The sequence below is a fragment of the Lissotriton helveticus genome, chromosome 6 (genome assembly GCF_964261635.1).
Source record: "Lissotriton helveticus chromosome 6, aLisHel1.1, whole genome shotgun sequence".
Classification (NCBI taxonomy): Eukaryota; Metazoa; Chordata; class Amphibia; order Caudata; family Salamandridae; genus Lissotriton; species Lissotriton helveticus.
This window is the reverse complement of record NC_136067.1, coordinates 23841025-23866170: the sequence shown is the minus strand read 5'-3', so window position 1 is coordinate 23866170 and position 25146 is coordinate 23841025.

Sequence of the window (25146 nt, the reverse complement as noted above, 5' to 3'; positions counted from 1 at the left end):
CTGCTGATCATGTCACATATTACATCATTCATGACATGGTCAGTGACATCACTGATGACATCACTGATGACATCTCAAATGACATCACTGATGACATCACTGATGACATCTCAAATGACATCACTGATGACATCACTGATGACATCTCAAATGACATCACTGATGACATCACTGATGACATCTCATTTGACATTACTGATCACATCACTGATGACATCATTCATGTGATAATACAATGAACCTCTTCAGACTCTAATATAACCTTAGATACACTCAGTGTAAACATACACTCACAGACTGTCACTCATCCATGGAGTTACTCAGACACCTAGTCAGTCATGCAAAGAATCAATCACACCTCCATTTTCTCAACTATACAGTTATACACACCTTACTTATTCAAACATATACTGAAAACATATTTACTCTCTTATACAATCCTGGATACAAGTTCACAATGATGCATACAGCCACTCACACATTCACTGGCTCCTATGCACAGTTATTTATATATGTCAACTCTCACATGTACTGTATTTTACATATGTACTTACTTTGACATGTAGCACTGAGATATCCATTCACTCACCAATACACTCATGCACACAGTCAACCGCCCATACAGCTGTTTCCACATGCACTTTTGAACCCATACATCTAGTGAATCAACTGCTCACACATATATGCACAGAGTCATACACCTCCCAGCCACCCACACACACACTCAGTCTCCCATACAAATGCTTGGGCAACCAATCAATAACCCATATAGTTACTCATATAGCTACTGATCAACACATGCAGCAGTTTACAGAACAACAGACATAATGATGCACAAATTAAGACAGTTTAGTCACTAACCCATGCATTCAGTGAGACACATTTAATCACTCACTCATACAGTCAGTCACGCACCTACTAAATCCTTCATCCAGACACTTCTACATCTACTCATTCTTCAATATGTAAAACATATTTAAACTTTACAGAAACACACAGTCACTGGATGATGTCATCAGTGATGTCATCAGTGATGTCATTTGAGATGTCATCAGTGATGTCATCAGTGATGTCATTTGAGATGTCATCAGTGATGTCATCAGTGATGTCACTGACCATGTCATGAATGATGTAATATGTGACATGATCAGCAGTGGATTGCGGGTGCGCGATATATAGTTAGTACAACTAACTATATATGGAATTTCAATGGTTTTGTGTGAGTAAAATAAGGTTTTTTAAATGCTAATTCCTAACTATATATGGTCTATAACCTATGGTTTTTTCAGTGAATATATATATGTATATTACCTACTGGCGGTCGCCAGTAGGTATATATAGTTAGGATTTTTTCTCTATGGGATTTTTGAAAATTCTATGTCTAATAACTTTGGCGTTTGTGGACGGAATTGGCTGAAATTTTCAGGAAAATGGAACATTTTGTTTCTGAGCAGCCCCTGAAAATTTGGGGGGGTTTGGTCAAGGGGGGGCCGAGAAAAAAGGGGGGTCCCAAAACGTGTTTTTAACATTGAGTTTTCCATAGGGCGGTTGGCCTCACTTTTAGCCCGAACGGCTGAATGGATTTGCACGAAACTTGGCAAAATTGTAGGGACTGGTAGCCCGATGTGCCTTTCCTAGGTCTCAATATATGTGCTCCAGTGGATTTTGAGAAATTAACGTTCAAAAAAAGATATATATCTGTAACAGCGGACCGGGCAGCGTTCCAGTTTGCGTACTTTTTGCGGTACGGAGCTTTGTGAAGCGAAGCTGATTGGTTCTCCGGCGTCTGTAAACATTCCAAACAGTCCGTAGCGGCCACCATCTTGTCTCTCGGTAGGATCGAGAGACAAGAGGAGGCCAAAGCGAAGGGGCAAATGACCATAAGGGGGCATAGTAGATCCTCGCTGACCCCCTAGGTTTGATGTGGAGGTTTTAAAAGGGCCCCGTGGGGCAAAAAAAAATAATAATAATAATAATCTAACGGCTGAATGGATTTGCACGAAACTTGGCAAAATATTAGGGACTGGTAGCCCGATGTGCCTTTGCTAGGTTTCAATATATGTGCTCCAGTGGATTTTGAGAAATTAACGTTCAAAAAAAGATATATATCTGTAACAGCGCTCCGCTTCGCGTACTTTTCGTGTTACGGAGCTTTGCGAAGGTGATTGGTTCTCCGGCGTCTGTAAACATTCCAAACAGTCCGTAGCGGCCGCCATCTTGTCTCTCGGTAGGATCGAGAGACAAGAGGAGGCCAAAGCAAAGGGGCAAATGACCATAAGGGGGCATAGTATATCCTCCCTGACCTCTTAGGTTTGATGTACCATTTTGCCAAGTTTGGTGTAATTCCGTTCAGCCATTCAGGCTGTAGACGTATCTAAATGTCCTATGGAAAATTGCATGGGGAAAACACATTTGAAAGTGTTGAAATTTAGAACCAATTAAAATGTTACTTTGGTTTTGTATTTGTGTGTGATGAAAGTTAATTGGTTATGTATATATCTAAAATGAGAGGAAACCACAGCCATTTTGTGATACTACTGTCTGAGGTACATTTGTGAGGAATTTTTGGTGCTCAAGTTCTGGTGTTTGGTTTACACAGTACTAACACTTCTCCTACTTTTAAAAAGGTGAGTTGTTAATTTGTAAGGGGAACTATGTTGTACACTTTAAGATAATTTGAAAAATGTTTTCTGTTATTTATTTACAGTCCTTCTGTTATACTAAATACTTGATAAAGTTAGTTTTATATTATGTATTACTAAAAACGATAAATGAAAGTGATTATTTTTTTTCTGCAATTTACAGCAAGCAATTTCAAAATAAATAAAATGGCTCACAATGAAGAGACCGTGGCAATTTCTTTTGAATTATCCACTACATTTATTGAAATTGACAGCACCAATAATGAAATATTCTCACAAGGAGGAGATGACTTGAATGATTTTTTTGATCAATCTCTTGATGGTGAATTTATCGAATGTTTGGAGACCATAGAGTTACAAGAATCATCATTGCAGACTTTTCATGAGGAGTTTCCAGATGAGATGATTGAAGAGGGAATTCCTTATGAGGACATGTTACTAGTTCTTTCAAATTTTGAAAATTCAGAAGAATAAATTTATATTTAGAAATACAAAAATTGTTTGAGACATTATTCATTTTTATTTTTAATTTATGAGGTTGTAGCGAAGTGATTGTAGTATAAAATGAGACTTATAGTATAGAGTGGAACATTTTTATGTTACATGGTAAGTTTACTCATATTTACTTCCCTTCTCCCACTATATTATCTCCAATGTGTATTTGACATCTCTTCTTCATCTCCGGCCTCCTTTCTCTCACTGTCTGTCTCTGATGCATCTTATCGCTGCCATTTTGTGTAATTACAGAAGAGAGTAAAATAAAATAGTTCGGAACGTGAAAAGGGGGCAAAGTAGAGTACCCCTCACCCCCTAGGCCTTCTCAGGCGGTCCCAAAAGGATCAGTTTCTGCTTTCCTGAGAGATTATGGTATGAGTTCCATATACCACAATAACTTGCATTACAACATGCAAGATATCTATCTCCTATTACCAACTTTTGGAGATATTCGCGCTAAGCGCGAATATCTCCAAAAACTAACACCTGCCCTGAGCAGTTCTTAGCCATGTTATCCAATGGGAGGTGGATAACATGGCTAAGAGCATTAGCTCGGTAATGCATGAATATCGCTGACTTTTTAGCGATATTCATGCATTGCGGCCGTTTTTTATCGCATTTGCGATAAACCTTGATAATAGCAAGGTTTATCTTCGATAATTTCTGACGATGCTTAGCGGTAAAAAATTCGTTGCTAAGCATCGTTAGCGATAAATATCGCTTAACTTTGGCAATATGCACCAACGTCTGTTAACGTTCGATTCGAAGGAAATGAGGAAGTGTTGAAAAACATTGTCTGCGCCATCTTGCCTTTTTTGAAATGCCACACTTTTGTTGTGCACGGCAGCCATTTTAGATGCCTTGACCAGACCCACTCTCTGCACGCTGTCGATTCGTAGCATGGCTCCCCACCCTCGCAAGCATCTTCCCCAGGCACTGCTCACCCCCGCTCTCTGTCTTATGCATGGGCAATAAACCTCCCCCCATCTGCGCTGCTCTTCCCTGAGAATCACACTCTGTGCCCGCCCGACACCTCCCTTTCGCCCTATTCACTACCGCACCCTCTGACACTCCTCTTCCTCTGTGTCCGATTGTCCAGGCCGGTCCTAGGCTATCAGCTAGCCCTGCAGATGTAGTTTATGGCCCCAGCTGTAAAGAATCACCCCTCTTCAAAGGAGTTATAGTAGATCAAGGCCCACACCCGATGAGATCCGTCACACCACACGTGTTCATACTATCTGAAAACCATCCTGTATTGTGATTGGGGAGGGGACCGAGCCTGAAGCGGAAGATTCCAGGGATGACTCTTTGTACATCAAAGTTTTTACAATTATGTGTCACATTAAAAATATATAGCACTCCAACAAAGTAGTAGGAATATAAAACTTTAATAACTTATATAAATATATACAACAAAACAAAAACAATAAAAACATTTAAACAACGAAGAGACCGTGGCAATTTCTTTTGAATTATCCACTACATTTATTGAAATTGACAGCACCAATAATGAAATATTCTCACAAGGAGGAGATGACTTGAATGATTTTTTTGATCAATGTCTTGATGGCGAATTTATCGAATGTTTGGAGACCATAGAGTTACAAGAATCATCATTGCAGACTTTTCATGAGGAAATTCCTGATGAGATGATTGAAGAGGAAATTCCTGATGAGGACATGTTACTAGTTCTTTCAAATTATGAAAATTCAGAAGATGTTGCCGGGGTGCCGCACTGATTTGGGTATCCGGCGTGGGGCGTCCCGGGGGGTGGGTTGTCAGTAGCGGTCTGTTGTGCGAATAGTTCCAAGGCAGCAGAACGCGCTGAAATCTGGATGTCACGAAGGTGATGTCTAGTAAGTTGCCGCCCAGCAAATAACGGCGTGGGGTGCCGCGGGGGGGGGGAGGCAGTCCAAAGTTCCGTTAAAAGGGCAAAGGAAAGGATCGGTGGTTTGAACCATCAGTCAAAAAGGGGAGGGGGTGCACCAATTTTTCCTACCGGGTCACACTGTGCTTTCACCGGAACTGAGGTCTGCAGGATTCTAGTCATTCAAACTGAGGCTGGCGCCAGCATGGGAGCGCCGACGTCCCGCGGCTACAGTTTCGTCACTCCACGGGCGATCATGGCAGTCATTCCCCATCGGGGGTGTCTGCGGGGGTCGGGGACTCCCCCGGCTCCTCTAGAATCTTCAAGGTCGTGGAGGACTACGGTGGTGGAGTCTACCAGTGACCGGGCCATTTCTTTATGCTGGGCCCGCTCTTGCCAGGTCGACCGCCATTTTGAGAGATCGGTAGCTACTGGCGATCGCGGGGTCAAATGAGCGGACGGGCTCCACCCTGCCGGGCGAGACGTTGCAGCATCGCCACAGTGGAAGAACCCTTTTCCGGGCGCCTGGAGCGCTGAGGGTGCAGCTGGGAAGCCTCCACCTGGGGAGGCGGGAGAGGCCTGTTCGCACCGTCTCTCCCTCCCAGTGCACCCCACGGCGTCTCGCTTGAGATTTGTTATGGCCGGACCAGGCGATGAGGACGAGAGGGGGGGGTCGGAGGCATGTGCAAGACATCCCCCCCCCAGGGTTGTTGCAGCAATTATTCAAGAAAGAAGAAATGTCCCGTCCGTCTTTGGGCCGGACCTCCGGTGGATGGCGGCCGGACGCCCTTTGCTCTGGCCCCATGAACGGGTTCCTTGGCTCATCGGCTGCAGCCGGATCCCGTCGGCCCCAGCCCCCGGCCGTTGGTGGCCAGACCGGGAGAGAGTGTGGAGGGACAACCTGCAACTCTCAAGGGCCACCGCGGCCGGACTGGGAGAGAGAGGGGAGGGTCGAGGACACGGACATTCCCCCCCCTGAAACTCTCCAGTGTTGTCAATCCCCCTGGCCGGGTCCCGCTGGCCTCGGCCTCTCCTCCGGCTACACCCTACGTGATGATCTCCTGGCCAAGGCGTGGCAGCAGGACCCGCCTTATATGTGTTGCTTCCGGCTGGGCGTAGCCGAAAACCTGTTGCCCTTTGGAAGTTTCTAGAATGGGGCGGATGTCTGCTGACTTCTATCTTTCCCAGTTTGCCGTTATTTGGCCGTGGCAGGCGGTGGGACAGACACGTTTTGGGGCAGTGAGGGGCGATGTTTTCAGGTTTCTTATTACGGGCTTACTTCTAACGTTTCTTGTTTCTAGGACAATAATAGGTTTTATCATTACGTATTGTTATCGTTTCTTTGTTTGTTATTTAATAAAAAGTTCATCAGTGGCCTACTGATTTTCGTTTTCCTATTCTTTTCTTTCCAGGTTGTTTCATGCTAAAGTTTCTGTTAACAGGATACAGTGATCACTTCGTTATTATTGCATATGTCCTTTTCACTAGGGGTGCTCTCTGGTCGGGCCAGATGACCTATCTCTAGTAAATGGTCCGGGTGAAACAGGTGCATCAATCAGTGGGGAGTAGATAGGCATGACAGATTACAACGGGGGAGAAAGGTCCGCATTACGTACCCTTTCACTACTTGCAAAGATTTTCCTACGTTTATTTGCAAACAGGGAATACCTCCAAAAAGAACTAATTCCCAAACAGTCAATGTTCGGACAATCAATCAATCAATGAGGAATGAAATAGGTACGACGTGTTAAAGGCTTGCGTTACCTACCCTTCACTATCTGCAAAGGGAGAGAGAATATTCCTATTCTTCCTCGTTTGCAGGCAGAGAAGATCCTTAAGAGAACCAACTTCGAACAATTCAATGCTCGATTCAAACAATCAACAAGGGGTACTGTGAACACAAATGAACGCCGCTTATGTACATACACATTGCTATTTTCAACAGGTTGTTCCTAATGTTTCTATTTTAGCGAGGTCAAAAAGAGATCCCATTAGTGGCCTACTGATTTTGCTCGATTCCTTTTGTTTTTTTACACGAGAACAATCAATCAAATGGAGAGAGAAGCAGGCACGACGGATTACAACGGGGGCAAAGGCCTGCGTTAACTACCCTTCACTATCTGCAAAGAGAGAGTACTCCTAATAGAAATGAGGGGTGGGGGGCAGCATTCAAAGCAGATCAGTGTGCATAAACACGAAAATGTTTTTACTTACCACGTACTTGACATTCGACAGCTTATGATATTTGCTATTAAAAAACCATTGAAATTCACTGAAAAAACCATAGGTTATAGACCATATATAGTTAGGAATTAGCATTTACAAAACCTTGAAAATTCACTGAAAAAACCATAGGTTATAGACTAAATCCTTTGTCCAGACACTTATACTTCCACTCATTCTTCAATATGTAAGACACATTTTAACTTTACAGAAACATACAGTCACTGGATGTTGTCATCAGTGATGTCATCAGTGATGTCATTTGAGATGTCATCAGTGATGTCACTGACCATGTCATGAATGATGTAATATGTGACATCATCAGCAGTGGATTGCGGGTGCGCGATATATAGTTAGTGCAACTAACTATATATGGAATTTCAATGGTTTTGTGTGAGTAAAATAAGGTTTTTTAAATGCTAATTCCTAACGATATATGGTCTATAACCTATGGTTTTTTCAGTGAATTTTCAAGGTTTTGTAAATGCTAATTCCTAACTATATATGGTCTATAACCTATGGTTTTTTCAGTGAATTTTCAAGGTTTTGTAAATGCTAATTCCTAACTATATATGGTCTATAACCTATGGTTTTTTCAGTGAATATATATATATATATATATTACCTACTGGCGGTCGCCAGTAGGTAGTTATAGTTGGGATCTACTTTCCATAGGAAATCCGCAACATTCTATTGTCAATAACTTTGGCGCCGGTGGACGAATCTTCGCAAATTTCTCAAAGAAGATTGCCCGTTCCGCTCCGCTCCTTCCCTGAAAGTTTGGGGGGGGCCGAGATAAAAGGGGGGTCCCAAAACGTGTTTTCCCCACGTTAATTTCCAGAGGGCGGTTGGACTCACTTTCAGCCCGAACAGTTGAATGGATTTCCACCAAAATTGGCAAAATTGTAGGGACAGGTAGCCCGATGTGCCTTTACTATGTCTCAAGATATGCGCTTCAGTGGATTTTGAGTAATTTAGGTTAAAAAAATATATATATATAAGTGTGCCCCGGTACGCGCCCCGGGGAGCGTACCAGCGCGCTACGCGAGTTCGCGAGCAGAAAGCTGATTGGCTCTCGGGTGTCTGTAAACATTCCAAACAGTCCGGAGCGGCCGCCATCTTGTGTCTCGGTAGGATCGAGAAACAAGAGGTGGCAAAAAAAAGGTTGAAATTACCATAAGGGGCAGAGTAGACTCCCCCTGACCCCATAGGTTTGATGTGGGGGCCATAAAAGGGTCCCGCGGGACAAAAAAAAAAACGATTTTCGCGGGGGGAGTGCGCGGTACGCGCACCGGGGAGCTTACCGGGGAGCGTACCAAGGGGAAAACCCAGCGAAACAGTAAAATAATAATTTCAAGTGTTTAGAGGTAGGGTAGCTCTGCATAGAGTTGTTGTGTTATGTGGGTGATATAAGTACTAGCATGTAGGTACCAATGCAGAGTTTTAAATTCAATGTAGACTGTCTCCTCTGTAGATAATTTGCATGTTGTTACAGAAGTTATTGTGGTATATGGAATCCATATCATTCTCTGTCAGGAAAGTAGAAATAGATACTTTAAGGACTCCCTGAGAAGGCCTAGGGGATCATGTGTAGTCTATCCTGCTCCCTTATGATGATGAAAATGAGTAAACTTACTATGTAAGACAAAAAAGTTGCACAGAATACTATAAGTCTCACTTTATATTATAATTAATTTGGTACTACTTCATGAATTACATATAAAAATGAATAATGTCTCAAACAATTTTTGATTTATAAATATAAATGTATTCTTTTTCAAAATTTAATAAAACTTCTGACATTATATTGACTGGAATTTCTTCATAATTATCATTGCATGATTCAATTTGTTCGAAACAGTCAATTAATTGCTGGTCTATAGAGTCATCCATGAAATTCAAAACATCTTTGTTTTCATCTGGATTGTTTTCAATCTTTACTTCGAAAGAAATACCATTGAATTGTTGTTTTTCTTCCATTTTCTTTCTGTAAATTGCATAAAAAAACGTTATCAGTTGAGTTAGGGTACTTTTGGGTTTAAGTTCAGACAGGTATTTCTGAGCTTTTAACAGTGAAGTAAATTTTCGGCAGTGTATGGTTTCAGGTAGGAAGTAGAACTATTAAAAAGTGCATGTTATGAAGCCTAAGTAAATTCATAATTATACAAGAGAAGCCTAACTCAATCCATAACTATTACAGAGAAGCCTATCTCAATCTATAACTATTACAGAGGGATAGTATATAACTATCAGAAAATGTTTTCCCAAATTAACTCAAAGTGCACAACATACTTCACTTTCCAAAATAACAACTTACCTTTGTGAAAGCAGTTGAAGTTTTCAGTGAAAATCCTTTTCAAATGTACTTCAGGAAGTAGTAGTCAAAATGGCTGTGTTTCCCTCTTTTTTTTATATATATTCATGTACATAACCAATCAAATGTCAGGAAATATTAGTAGAAAATGAAAGTAACATTTTAATTGGTTGTAAATTCTAACACTTCAGATGTGTTTTTGTCATGTAATTTACCTCAGGATATTTAGACAGGGCTACAGCCAAATGGCTCAATGGAATTCCTTCAAATTTGGGAAAATGGTAGGGACTGGCATGTAGTAGGGCCTATTCTATATTTGGTGAACATCTCTACAGACGTTTTTATGTAAATTAAGTTTTACATTTTTTTGGGAGTGCTTACCAGTGCGCACCCCGGTACGCGTACCGGTAAGCGCAACGGGAGTCCTCCATCTTGTGTTTCGGAAGAATTGAGACACAAGATGGAGGACAACCAACGTTGGGAATGGGTAAAAGGGGGTACAGTAGACACTCCCTGACCCCCTAGGTTTTCTGAGGGGGTCTTAGGAGGCCCATATAGGCCCAAAAAAAAAAATAATAATTTTCGCGGGGGGAGCGACCGGTACGCGTACCGGGGAGCGTACCGGGGAGCGTACTTTGGTGAAAAATAGTGAAAAAAGTTAGAAAAAGATAATCATTTAGAGTGATCAGAGGTAGGGTAGCCCTGAAAAGAGCTTTTGGGTTCTGTGGCTGATTTAGGTACCTACAAGTAGGTACCAATGCACAGTCTTAAATTCAGGAGGAATATTCTATTCCCCTCATCTGAGAAGTGCACACCATCTCCTCTGTAGATATCTTGCATGTTGTAACGCAAGTTGTTGTTGTATATTGAACCCATTCCATAGTCTCTCATGTAAGCAGAAACAGATTTATTCACATGTTTCCGTGCTTTCTCAAATTGTGGACAAAATTGGTTGGACCACTTCCATTTCTGTCTTTGGCATATATTGGAATATACCAAGGCAGTTTGCGGAAAAAGTGTCATCAATTGCCTAAAGGTGTCCTTTAAAACCATTTTCAGACCTACCCCAGTCAAAGTGCCTAGGTCATTTCCACCACAGTGCAAAATTATAAGGTCAGGGTGTGGCAGATCGTGAAAGGTTTTCACCAATGGTATCAATTGATGACATCTCAATCCTCTTTAACCAATCCATTTGATGTGCACATTTGGTAAATCAAGGTTGTGAAAATTTCTGAGAGCTGCATACCTTTGAGCCCAGTGGATATAGCTATGTCCAATAATCCGGACAGAATACATGGTGAGAGGAGGTTCTGGTGCAGTCAGATGAAGTGTAGGTATAAAATGGCAGTTGGAACAGTAGGAGTTTGCAAAAAAAAACTGAGGAGTTTCAGTGCTCTTGAATCACAAGCAATGATTGGTGGATTCAGAAAGTTGAAAACTGAAAGTTAGGGTGCATGGTTCTGTTCTGTGAAAGAAGTAATTTGAATGGTTAAGAAAAAGTCATTAAAAGAAAGATTGCACCTGATAAGCTGGTGTATTGAGAGGTCAAACATCCTTGCTGAGTTCATTTGCAACATTGTAGAATAAACTTTTAATCCTGAGAGCTCAGTGAGGAGGGAGTTGCTATGGTAACAGGTAGAAAGGGCTGAGGGGGGGGGAAGGGTGTTGGTTTGAAAATAGAGAGGGAAGAGTTTTAATTGGTTAACAAAAAGGGATATGTGTGTAGAATTAGAGGTTTTCTGTGCCATTCATGGTTGCAGTGCCTGGAGAACATACCTTTTGCTCTGCTAAAGAAATATTGGTGTGTGTATCTGACACTGTTCTCAATCTCCCAAAGCATTTGTAAAGGTGAGTTATGATTCATTCAATATAGATAGAGAGTTCAGATTAAGAAGCACATTGAGCTTCGTTGCTGTTGGTTTGTGTGATGCTTTTTGAAAATGCATGGTTTCAATATTTGCAAGATAGAGGATTTGTATTTTGTGAAATAGTGAGGTTTTAGTAGTGAAATTGAATGCTTGTACATAGGACCTGCGCTCTATTTCTAAAATGTTATTTAAAAAATGATTTTAGAGCAAATCAATGGGTTTCAGTAGTCAAATTGAATCCTTGTACATAGGACCTGTGCTCTGTTCCTAAAATGTTAATTAAAAAACGATTTTAGGGCAAATCAATGGGTTTCAGTAGTGAAATTGAATGCTTGTACATAGGACCTGCGCTCTGTTTCTAAAATGTTATTTAAAAAACGATTTTAGGTCAAATCAATGAGTTTCAGTAGTGAAATTGAATGCTTGTATATAGGACCTGCGCTCGGTTTCTAAAATGTTATTGAAAAAACGATTTTGGGGCAAATGAATGGCTTTTACATTTTTAAGAAGGAATAAATAGTGTGTGCATGATTACATAAAAATATTTGAACCTTTCACAATCATGTCACCTGTGTTACCTCAGATTAGGAAGCAGACTGAGCTTCTTTGCTGTTGGTTTGTGTCATTTTTTGGGTAATGCTTGGTAGGAATGTTTGCAAGAGAGAGGAAATGTATTTTGTAAAATAGTGAGTTTTCAGTACTGAAATGGAATGCTTGTACATAGGACCTGCACTCTGTTTTTATAATGTTATTCAAAAATCGATTTTGGGGCAAATCAATGGCTTTTACATTTTTGAGAAGGAATAATTAGTGTGTGCATGATAACATTAAAAAAATGGAACCTTTCACAATCATGTCACCTGTGTTACCTCAGATTAGGAAGCATACTGAGAGCCTTATTTATGAAAACAGCGATGCGTCACTTTTCACTGCACACTTCTTGCGACACCAATGATGCGTTATATTTAATGTATGACGCATCATGTCGCAAGGACTTACAGAAAAGTCAGTATTTCTGACGTATCTGTAAGTGCAAAAGTGACGCATTGCTGGAGTGTGTCACAAAAGTGACGCAACTCCAGCAATGCGTCCTTTCACATGGGGAAAGCCTCATGTGAAAGGGCTTGCATCAGTCTTACGCCTGCTGTGTGGCAGGCGCAAGATTTTGACGTAACAGCGTCATAAAAGTGATGCAGTGAAATCTCATAGATTTCACTGCGTCACTATTACGAGGCTTTTTGTGGGGGAACGCCCCTTCTGCATACATTATATCTGACGCAGGTATAATGTGGCGCAAGGGTTTAAAAAGTGACGCATCTACCTAGATGCGTCACTTTTTAAATATGGCGCAATAAGGCACATGTTTTATGCTGCCGATGCGTCACAAAAAGTGAGGCATCAGCAGCGCAAAACTGACGCAGGGCCTCATAAATGAGCCCTTGAGCTTCTTTGCTGTTGGTTTGTGTCATGCTTTTTGATAATGCTTGGTATCTACATTTGCAAGATAGAGGATTTTTATTTTGTGAAGGTTTCAGTAGTGAAGTTGAATGGTTGTACATAGGAGCTGTGCTCTGTTTCTAAAATGTTATTAAAAAAAAGATTTTGGGGCAAATCAATGGCTTTTATATTTTTGAGAAGGAATAAATAGTGTGTGCATGATTACATAAAAATATTTGAACCTTTCACAATTATGTCACCTGTGTTTCCTCAAATTATGAAGTGGATTGTGCAGATGAGGTGAGGTATGTCCAGGGGTGCAAAGGAGTTGAGGCCTGTGCCCATGAGTGCAATGGAGAGGACTTACCTCCTCTGACCCTTAGAGAAACATTATCTAATCTGTGCCCCTTGGACAGGCCTCAATACATTGAGTATAATTGATGGTAACAGGGTACAGATGAGATGAGGCGTGTCCAAGAGTGTATATAAACTGATGCCTGTCTAATGGTGCAGATGAGTTGAGGTGTATTCAGGGTTGCAGATGAGGTAAGGATTATATCGGGGGGCAGAGGAGGTGATGCCTGAGTTGAAGAGTGTAGTGCAAGAGAGGTCTGTCCAGGGGTGCAAAGGAGGTGAGGGTTGTGTCTAAGAGTGCAGTGGTGGTTAGGCTTTATGAAGTCCTGTCCACTGCACTCTTGGACACAAGCCTCACCTTTTGTGCTCCCCTGGACAGGCTTCATCTCATCTGCACTCCTGCTTAGGCCTCACAATCTTTTTTCAGAATAACATTTGAAAAACAGAGAAAAGGTCATATGTATAAGCTTTTCATTACACTATTGAAACCTCGCTCATTTATAAAATACAATTCCTTTATGCACCAAGGATTCTTTACAAATTATTATGAAGAATGTATAAGTCTCTGTTATATTCTCTTCCTGACTTACTCTATTTTTCCATCAGTCCCCTTCTAACATCCTCTCTCTGACTCATTCATTTTTACATCCTGACTCTGTGTTACACTCTCATATACTTTCTCTTTGACTTACTTTCTCTTATACCCTGTCTCTGATTTATTCCCTTTCTCTTATTACTCCTTGTTACATCCTCTCTCTCATTTAGTTCCTCTTACACCCTCTCTCAAACTTAGTCTCTCTCTCTACCTTTTACAGCCTCTCTGTGTTTTAGTCTCTTTTACGTCCTGTCCCCTTCTAACACCGTCTCTCTGTCTTACACCCTCTTACACCCTCTCTCTGTCTTACACCCTGTTATATCCTTTTTCTAACTTATTCCCTATGTCCATTTCTTTGATTGACTCCCTCTCCTTATTACATCCTTTTTCTGCCTTACAACATATTATACACTCTTTCTGTCTTACTCCTTTTCTATGTTTTACTTCCTCTATCTGTTTCTTTGTCTGACTCACTGTATTTTTTTATGTTAGTTCCTCTAGCTCTTTTTCTATGTCTTAATCCTAGTTACATAGTTGTTGTGATGTAAACTTAGATATGTTGTAAAGTAGTGTTTATATCGTTTGCTTATTGTTATTGCTTTGTTCTTTGGTAATAGTGGTCTAAAATGTGTTATCTTTTTTCTTTATCACAGATTGAAATCAAGATTTGCATAGTAAGGAAATATGCCGTCAAGGCAAAGGAGAATAAAAGATGTGAAGCGGAAAAAATTAAAAACAGCAACGGAATTAAAGCACTCTTCTACAACAAATACTTCAAAAGACAGGAAAAAAGCTCCTGGTAAGACAACTAAGTCTTTCTTTCGGAACATATGTAGATAAAAAAAATGTTGATGGCAATGTAAACAAAGAGAAGGAGAGAGCAAATTTGAAGATGAAGGAGAGGCCCCACAAAAATGTTAATACTGCAGCAGGAGAGAATAATATGTATAGGAATAGAAGGCAAAACCAATTTAGGTACATTCGTAAACAAATGTTTCGCAATAGGGTAGTTTTAAATTTGTTAAAAAACATTAAGAAAGGTAAACAGAGAGCTGCTTTTTACAAGAAAAAGAAAAATGTAGAGAAAATTGTTGATCAGGCTTTTGAAGTTAAGAAAAAAATATTTATTTTAGTAATCAATAGAATTAGGACACTTAACAAGACAATTGATGTTTTCAAATCAAAGAGTAGATGCAAAAGAGTAATTAATCGGACTAATTTTTGTAAAGTCTTTTCTGGAGAATGGATGCATAGTTCAAGTTGTGAGCCATTTTTTAATGAGGAGAGTTACTTTCAGGAGAATGATTTGGTGCATGCAGTTGACACCAGTGGTCGAGCATATGAGGTGAAAGATGGTTGTCCGATTGAAAAAGAGAAACTTGTGTCTAGAGATGCAGAAGAGGTGTTAACTAATGAAGTTTTAGGGAGACGTACTAAGGGTCCAGTGTACACTTGGAAGTGTAGTAGTATTTGTAGTGTGCGACAGGAATCAATCGATTTGCTTCGTAATTTCTTACGTACATATAGTAAGAAAATTTTAAAACAAAAAATGAAGATGTTGCAAGACTTAGATCCTTGCAGAGTGAGAGAAAAGACAGGTTTGCAAGGCCGTTCACTGGCTTGTCTTTCAAGAAAAGTATGTCAGAGTGTTTTTCATCAATTTAGGATGTTAGCAGTTCTTCATAACAAAATGAGGAAATTAGTGAGAAGGTTGTATTATGCAAAAAGTCCAGCACTCAAGCTTAAACAGTTAAACAGTGCTCTTTTGCATGGAACTGAATTTGATGTGAAGATGATTTGTGAAGACATTGAGTTTTGTTATTTTGGTGAAAAAGAGGACAGTGTAGAAATTGACACAGTAATAGAAGGTAATGTGGAAGACAATGTACAGATTTCAAGTACAGAAAAGTTTGACCAGGAAATTACTAAGTTTAAGGTAAAATCAAGTGAAAGGCCTAATTTTACTTGTGTGTGTTGTCGACGGACTCATTATAAGATTCAGACTAGGTTAGCTGATTTATATGGAAAAAGTGAAATGGAAAATAATAGTGAATGGAAGAATTTTGATTTGAGTTCTGATCAGCGTATTTGTAAATATTGTTATATTAAATTAAATGAAAACAGAATGCCTGCTAGAGCTGTTCATAATAATCTTGAGTTGGTAGACATTCCTGCTGAATTGATGGATTTAAATACATATGAATCTATTTTGATTCAATGTGTCCATCCTTTTCAGGCTATTGTTCGCATGGAGCCTAAGATAGGGAAATTGCCTCCTTCAGATTTGCAGAGAGGATTAAAGGGAAGAGTTGTTTATTTGCCTCTAGATTTCAAGAAAAAAATTGATACAATTGGTATAGAAAAAGTAGAAGAGGAACCTTTAGTTATTCTAGTTAATGGGGTTCCGACAAAGAGTAAGAAAATCTAACACGATTTAGTGGATGTTAGGAAAGTCAAAAAGGCAACTTTGTATTTAATCAAAAACAATGAGTACTACGAACATGTATGTGTTGGAGCAGAGGAAATAGCTGCAGAAGAAGACAGTGATTGCTCAGCCGGCCAAATTGAAAAAGTTGATGTGTCTAGAAGTGAAGAAATATATGAACATTACACTGTTCATCCTTTGCATTCCAAAGAAGTAATGGGGAATGCAATTGACTTGTTTCAAATGAAAGCAGCAAAAGGAAGTCCCATTAGTGTATGGGAAGAAAGTTTGGAAGCTCGTTCTTTTCCACAGCTATTTCCAACAGGTCGAGGTGGAGGATATGACGATCAACCACTTCAAATTCCTGCATCTGAATACCGGACTTTAAGATTATATGCTGAAGATCCAAGGTTTCGTCAATGCATTCCCTATTTGTTTTATCTACTGTATGAAAGTGACTTGTCTGGGCTTTCTTATGCAGTAAATCATATACTGAAAAGTGGAGCACATCTGCAAAATGTTTCGGCGAGGGACTTTATGGAGAAAGTCAATCTGCAAGATAATATTTTGGAATCTCATCTAATCAATCTCATGGCATGTCAGCGTGGTACAAACGAGTATTGGTACCGTCGTCATGGGGAACTGAAATGTATGCTAAGTAACTTAGGAACTCCTACATGGTTCCTCACTCTTAGCTGTGCCGAGTATGCATGGGACGACTTACTTCAATTTATACGTGAGGCAAATGCAAATATACAAAATATAGAATTCAAAAAACCTGGAGAACTGTGTTCTTTGGATCCAGTGAATGTATGCAGATATTTTAATCATAGATTTGAAGCTATGATGTCTTTTAGTACCAACAAAAAAAATCCTCCCCTTGGAGAGGTTTTGGATTTCTTTTGGAGAAAGGAGTATCAAGCGAGAGGTGCTCCTCACATACATATGTTGTTATGGATTGAAGATGCACCCAAATTTGGAACAGATTCGGATGAAACAGTGATGAGTTTCATTGAAGAGTATTCAACGTGTGCTGCTCCGAAAACTACTGAGGAAAACAGTTTAAGGCAACAAGTTTTACGCTTTCAATCCCATCGTTGTGGGAAGTATTGTCGTTGAAAATTCAAAAACAAGGAAAAGTTCTACACAAAATGTCGTTTCGGCTTTCCACGACCAGTGATTTCTAAAGGAAGAGTAAATAATTTGATGTCTTCTCTACGACATACTGTGACAAGGAAATCACCAAAAAATACATACAATTTAAAAAGAAACGAAGAGTCCAAGTACATCAACGTCTACAACCCAGTGATTGTGTCCATGTGGAATGCTAACATGGATATTCAGTGAGTTGCTGACAACTCTATTGCTGTGGCTCGATATGTGACGTCTTACATCACAAAAAAAGAAAAGACAGAACTGAAGGAAATGTGGGAGGACATTTCACATGAAAAGAGTATAAGCAAGAAATTATACAGTTACAGTCTGAAGATGTTGTCACATCGAGAAATTGGAGCATATGAATGTTCTGATCGATTGTCATCAGCAAGTCTATATGCCAAATCTAGAACCATCATTTGGGTGAGTCTAGGTCTTGCTGCAACACAAAACCGAGTTTTGAAATCTGTAGAAGAAATAGAGTATTTGGCGGAGAAAGAACCAGAAAGTACAGATATTTTGAAGACAAACATGTTGGATACATACTATCCAAATAGAAGTCCTCACCTTGAGAACGCTTGTCTCTATGAAGTTCTGCAAAGCTATATTTATAAGAGAAACATCAGAGAAGATATCAATAATGGAATATATGCTGTCATTGGATGTGAAGGATGTCTAGTGAAACAGAGAAAAGGTCATTTGATTAATCATCGAAAATTGAGTTGCGAAAATCCAGACAAAAGGGAATTTTACTATTTGGCTCTTTTGCAACTCTTTAAACCATGGCGTAGAGAAGAGGAACTACTTGGAGATTTTCTCTGTTACGAAGATTCTTTTAATGCAACCAAGGATACCAAAGAATGTCCTGTTTTTCCAAATTATCTGCAAATGTTGAACGAAGAAATAGAGCAAGAAGCCACAATTGCTGCAGAGATTGTTAGAGACAGTTCTCAAGGCAGTCAGAGTTCTACTTCATTGAGTCAGGATCCACTAGGAGGACCAATTATTCCAAATGAGGCTGCCACTGCCATGGATGAGGTGGAAAGAGCTATGGAACAAGCTGAAAAGGATGTAATCAACTTAGAAGATTTGGTGAAACAACTAAACATTGAGCAGAAACAGATATATGACGAAGTCACAGAACAGATTGAACATGGATTCAGTCATGAGAAAAAAGAGTGCTCATGTACATCATTTAAGCCTGTCTGACTGTACGTGAGTGGAGAAGCGGGAACTGGAAAAAGTTTTCTGATTAAAGCAATTGCAACTTATTTGCAGAAAAGGACTGAATCACCGCTGTCTTGTGTTGTAACCGCTCCAACTGGGCTGGCGGCACATAACATTAAAGGGATTACATTACATTGTTTACTGATGCTACCAGTTGAGCATGATAATAAATTGCAATAATACAAGTTATCGGGAGATGCGTGTTCTGAAGTTTCGAGAATCCTGAAGAAAATGAAACTTCTTATCATTGATGAAGTAAGCATGGTCTCAAATCTAATGCTTGCTTTTGTGCACTTGAGAATGCAAGAAATTCTTAGAACAGACTATGATGTCTTATTTGGAGGAAAACACATTATTGTTTTTGGAGATCTACTGCAGTTGACTCCAGTAAAAGGACAACCTGTGTTTAAAATGCTCACGCATGAAGATACCAGGAAGTGCCTAGGAAGCATTGGAAACGTTAATATATGGTTAAACTTCAAATATGCAGAACTGCTTCAAAATATGCGACAGGCAAAGGATGAAGGTATAAAAATATTCTACAAGAATCGAAAAACTAAGTGAGCATGGAAAGGAAGCTTTACATGCACGATTAATTTCAAACTTGTATCCAGATGAAAACATTCTTCCAGAGGATATTTTTAAGAAAATTACTGACAACAAATCTGGGATATGTTTGATGCCAACTGCGAAAGAATGTTCGATGTTGAACAACAAAATGTTAAATTTAGAAAATGAAGAGATTGTGAAACTGGAAGCTGTAGTTAAAATAGAGCATATGGGAGCAACAATTATTTTGTCTGAAAATTTGAAATCAAAATTGGATTCATTTGGAGTATATCTAAAATTGCTGGTTTTGAAAAGACTCTGAATGTGTGTTTAAATTGTCGTATCATTTTGAGAAGGAATTTTCATGTTGAAAGAGGTCTGGTAAATGGAGCAACGGGTCATGTTGTTGATTTTGTGAATTACAGAAATAGAGATGGAATGAATTTCTAAAAATTAAATTTGATGGCATTGAGGAAGTACAACAAATCAGTCATTGTTCTGCTAGATTTTTACTTGTGAAAGACTTATATTTTCGCCGAAAACAGTTCCCTATTTGTCTGGCATATGCGGTGACAATTCATAAATCTCAAGGTTTAAGTGTAGATAGTGCTCTGGTGAACATTGAAACTTCTGTGCTTAAAGAAGGTATGGCATATGTGGCATTATCACGAGTCAGAACTTTATCAGGATTGTACTTGGTTGAGTGTGATGAGACAAAGATTTGTGCAGATCTAGATTGTGTTAAAGAATACAATAGGTTAAGAAGAGAATATGCTCCACATTTGCCTCAATATCCTCTGTTTGAAAAACGTGTGGTAGGCCGAAAAAGAAGAAATGAGAATAATTTCAGTGGGGTACTAGCAAAAAGACAAAAAGTAGATGAAACTGTAATTGTAAGCAGAAAGAAAAAGGATTCTGTTGAAGATGTTGTTGGATTTCAGTTTGAAAACAGTTCTGGTGTCAACTGCTATGCTAATGTAGTGCTTAATGTTGTTTTTTTTCTTCAAAATTTACAAGAACAAATTGTTGAAAATCGGGACGAAACATTCTGCTGTTTATTGAATTCTGTGTTTCAGAAATGTAGCAGTGATAGAGCAAAAATAGGAAGTGTTTAAGAAATTCGAAATCTTCTAGACATATGTTCTGGTCAAAATCAATTTTCACAGAATATTCAGCAGGATTGTCACGAATTTTTAATGTATATGTTTGATGTATTGGAAGATGAAGGAGTAGATATAAAAAATATTTTTAGTCTTTCTTATCAATGGCAGCATGACTGCGACAATTGTAGTTTATCAAGTAGTACTAGAATGGACACTGAAAGATTTATATATTTGACTTTACCAGACTACAAATCAGTGTCTTTTAATAATCGAGTTAAAGCAGCTGATCACAATATGGTGTGTACTCAATGTAGGTCTGCAATGCTGTCTACATTATTTTTACAAAATTATGGTCAGTATGTCATTTTAATGTTCCAACGATGTAGACCTGATGGAAGTAAATTGATAACTTCTACTAAAAATTTAGTGGCTTCTCAGTTATCAATTTCAGGAAGAACTTTTACAACTGTAGCTATTATTTATCATGACGGTCCTTCAACAACATCAGGGCATTACACATGCTATTTAAAATGTCGTAAAGGTTGGACCCACTGTAATGACACTCATTTGACTTTCAAACAACGTTTGCCTTTTGACTTAAAAAATTCTTACCTAGTGTTTTTAGAACCAACATTTAAGTAAATGTAATTGGCCTATGAAGACGGGAGCTGTTAATAAAAGTTAGTTTACTGTTTAAAATTATATTCTGAGTAAAAGTGATCAAGATAATATAAAAAATTGACTTCTCATATAGGTACTGTAAGTGGATCTCATAGTAAGTGATATCAGTATTATACAAAATGATGAACATGAGTGAGTCAGAGATGGAATTACGAATATTTAAATATTGTGAAAATGTTGTATGTGCCTTTCTTTCAGAACGTCAGAAAAACGGTAATTTCAGAGTTTCTTTTAATTAATTTGAAAATATACTCATACATCTGACACTATTTGGCCTTAAGGAAAAGTGAAGGAATGAGCAAAGAGTCATGACTGAAAAAAAGGAGTATATGAAAATAATGAAAATATTTCAGATGTTCTTGGAGCTTTTCTTCTAGAAAGTCGATGAAATGGATTTTTTAGTGAACAGCAGAGTACTTTTCAACGAAAAGGACCTTCATGATATACTATTTGGCCTAAAGGAAAAGTAAGTGAATCAAAGATTAGTGTACATTTATGATTTTTAAGTTTCTAAGGTTTTTTTAAAACACAATATTTTAGATTGTGTTTTTTTTCCCGCTGTTATATGATGAGTAATTTGAACTCACTGTTTTAAGTGAAATTCAATATATTCTGAGAACAGCAAAAATAAACTATGTAACATGTTGTACAAGTTATTCTATAGTTTGTATTGTGTAATTTAAATTGTATTCCCATTGTCTCACACTCACTTTCCTTTTTCCACCCTCTTTCAGCTCTTTTTACTCACTTATAATGTCTTTCTCTCACTCTCTTTCACCCCCGTTCCTTTACTCCACTTCTTTCACAACCCCCCATTCTCATTTCAACTGTCTGCATCCCCTCTCTTCCTTGCATAACTATTCAGCATTCAGTCTCTCTGCTTTACTTCCCTTTTCCGTCTTTTCCTCCTTTGCTCTTTTAGTAATTCCTCTTTACTCACTCAGCAGTATTGTCGCACTCTATCACTATAAATCACCCACTCTCCCTCGCTTATCTTTGTTTACTCCTTTCTTTTGACCTCTTCTCTCTATCTTCCGTTCACTACCTCTATTTCCTCAGTCTCTCACTCTCCTTGTGTTATGTTCACTTGTGTTTATCTACCTTCTATCATTTCTCTTACAACAACTTCACTGCTCCTCTCTCATCGTTCTTCAACCCATTTCTTTTAGTCCGGTTCCATTACTACCCCACATTTCCTATCTTTCAGTGTCCTTCTCTTTACTTTCATCACCGAATCACTTTCTCTCAGTACCACTGCTTTAGTCCTCTTCTCCTCTCTATCCTTCTTTTGCTCCCTTACTCATTTTTCTTTCCTCACTCATTGGACTCCACTTCACTCAGTCCTTCCCTTAGTTTCTCTGTCTACTAACTTCCTCACTCCTTTTCCCTCAATCCTTCTATATTATCCTCTCTCCCTTCATCCCTTCACTCTATGACTCTCCTTCACTTACTCTCAGTTATCTTCCATTCCTCATTCTTCTAAATGCATCCTTAATTAGACTCCTTTTCCTCTCAGTCATTATCTTTTTTACTTACTCCTGTTTCCTGATTTAGTTTTGCTAACTCACATTCTTTTAGTATCTTTCTTACCTTCAGTTCATTTTTCTCTTCTTCTCTGTCAGTGAATCTATATGCTTTACTCTTAGTAATTTGCTCTCCTTTTATTTCTTTTTCCCTCTTTTTGTCCTTCTACCTTACTTTATTTCCCTTTTTGTGTCCTTCACTCTTACTTTATTTCTAAATACACTGTTATGATTTTTAACTTCTTCATTTGTATCTTTTATTTTAAAATACATATTTTACTAATTATAACTTATTTTTTCTTCTCTCTTTCACAGATACAAAGTGTGGTAAAAAATGTAATTAAAGTAACATTTATTATATGGTAAGTGCGACTAAAAAAATGTAGTTTGTCATCACCTTTTGCTTTAACCTCACTACTATTTTCTCAACCTACCTCACTCCTGTTTCATTACTCTGCTTCCCTCACTTATTCTTATTCTCCATGTTTACTCCCCTTTCCCTATTTCCCCTAACACATTCAACTTCTTTCAGTCCCCATTCTTTACTTCCCTTACCCTCTGTTCCCTTCCTTTGCTCCCTCACTCATTTTCTTTCCCTTAATCATTTACTTCACTCCTACACACACACACCTCACCCCCCAACACACACACACACCTCTGACATACACCCCACACACACACCACACACACACACATCATACACACACACACACACCCATGCACACACACCTCACACACACACACCCACACATCCCACACACACACACACACACACTCCACACACATACCCCCCACACCCACACACCCCCCACAGATATCTCACACACCCACACCTCCACCCACACCCAAACACCCCACACACCCACACCCACACACAGACCTTACACACCCACACCCCCACCTACACCCACTGACTCTCTATAAGTCACCCACACTGCCTTACTTACCTTTCTTTGCTGTTTCACTCAGACTCTTTCAGTCACTGTTTCCTTTACTCTCTCTGTCCTTTCTTTCTGTTACTCCCCATGTCTTACCCTAATTTAGTTTTATCCACCCTCTTTCACCCCTCTTTACTTACACTCACTGCTCTTTTCTCACCCTCCCTCACCGTTGTTCCTTTATTCCGGTTCCGTCACTACCCCTCATTCCCCATTCTTTACTGTCCTTCCTTTTACTTTCAACACCCACTCACATTCTCCCAGTATGTCTACTTTAGTCTTCTTCCTCTCTCTTCCCTTCTTTCGCTCCTTTATTCATTTTCCTTTTCTCAATTACACCCTATTACACCTTCTCTGTTTTTTACTATGTAATAAACAATCCCTTTGTGTTGCTCCCTCTAGCTCTCTTTCTCTTAACATTACTCTCTCTGTGTTCTTACCTCATGCTCACTCTTTCATTAATTTTTTTTCTTTATTTTTTGGTGCGTGCCTCGGTGCGCGCCCCGGTGCACGTACCGGTACGCGTACCCTGCAGAAAAAAGATTGACAGAGATTCTTTCAAAATATAGGTTTATGTTTAAAAATTAAAGGTAGTTCTAAAAAGAACTGTTTTTTTATTCTTTTTGTTGTTTTATATTTTTTTTATTGTTTTTGAGAACATTTTTTACTTTTTTTGGCTTTTCTGAACAGTTTTATATTTTTTTTGTATTTTTTATGGGGAGAAACAAAAAACAGGGATTTGTAAATGGCTCAACTGGAGCAAAAAAAATCAGGAAAAAATTAGGTTTTTTTTGACACTTGTGGTTATCACCAGCACAGATGATAAGTTTTATATTTGCTCACCATAGCAAAGTGTCTTTCCACAATATTTGCACACAATTTTAAAATCGGCAAACTTGGGTTGAATGGTAGGCATCGTCTCTCTTGCCTCTGGACCCGATGGAGTGGGTTCTTTCGATGTTGAGGGTCTAGATGTTGATAGGGGTAGGTTACTGCAGAGGTCCCTTAACTCTGCAGCAGAATAGTTGTTTGGGTGCAAACGCTTCATGTGCTGAATCATAGTATGATTCCCAAAGGAACACTTTTTGTTAGGGTTCCCCCTGGACAGCTCAGCACCACAAATCAGACAAGTCACCTTCACAGCGTTGACTTTTTTGAAACCCCTTGGGATTTTGTAAAACTGCCATATGAAGTGCTCTTTTGGTTTGTAGGGGTGATTATCTTCAGGCAGGAAATGCCTGGTCTGTTCCTCCTCTTCATCATCCTCCTCCTCTTCTTCTTGACCACCAATGTAATCTTCTGGTGGTCTTTTTGATGGTGGTGGTCTTCCTCAGTCACAGGACAAAGTCAGAATAAGGAAAATAGGTGGGGGCTTTCATCATTTGGAAAACAAAAGTGTTCTGGACCAATGAAAAGTGTTATTTTCAAGTCACATGATCCGGGCTTTCATCATTTGGAAACAAAAACTGATCTGCACCAATGAAAAGTGTTATTTTCAGATCACATGACCCGACGCGCTTACGTTACGAGCCCCGGGGCGCGCCCGTAGCGCAAGTGCGTCAGGACGTTGCGCGATCGTATGCGCTTGCGTGCTTCCGGGTGCGCTTACGCAGTGCGTCATATGATGCATCACTCGGCTACGCGATACGTCACGATGTTGTTTTCGTTCGCGGCAATAGCGCTAACGGGACGCTCACCAGTACGCGCCCCGGGGCACGCCTTAACACTGCACTTACCGGTGAGCGCATTG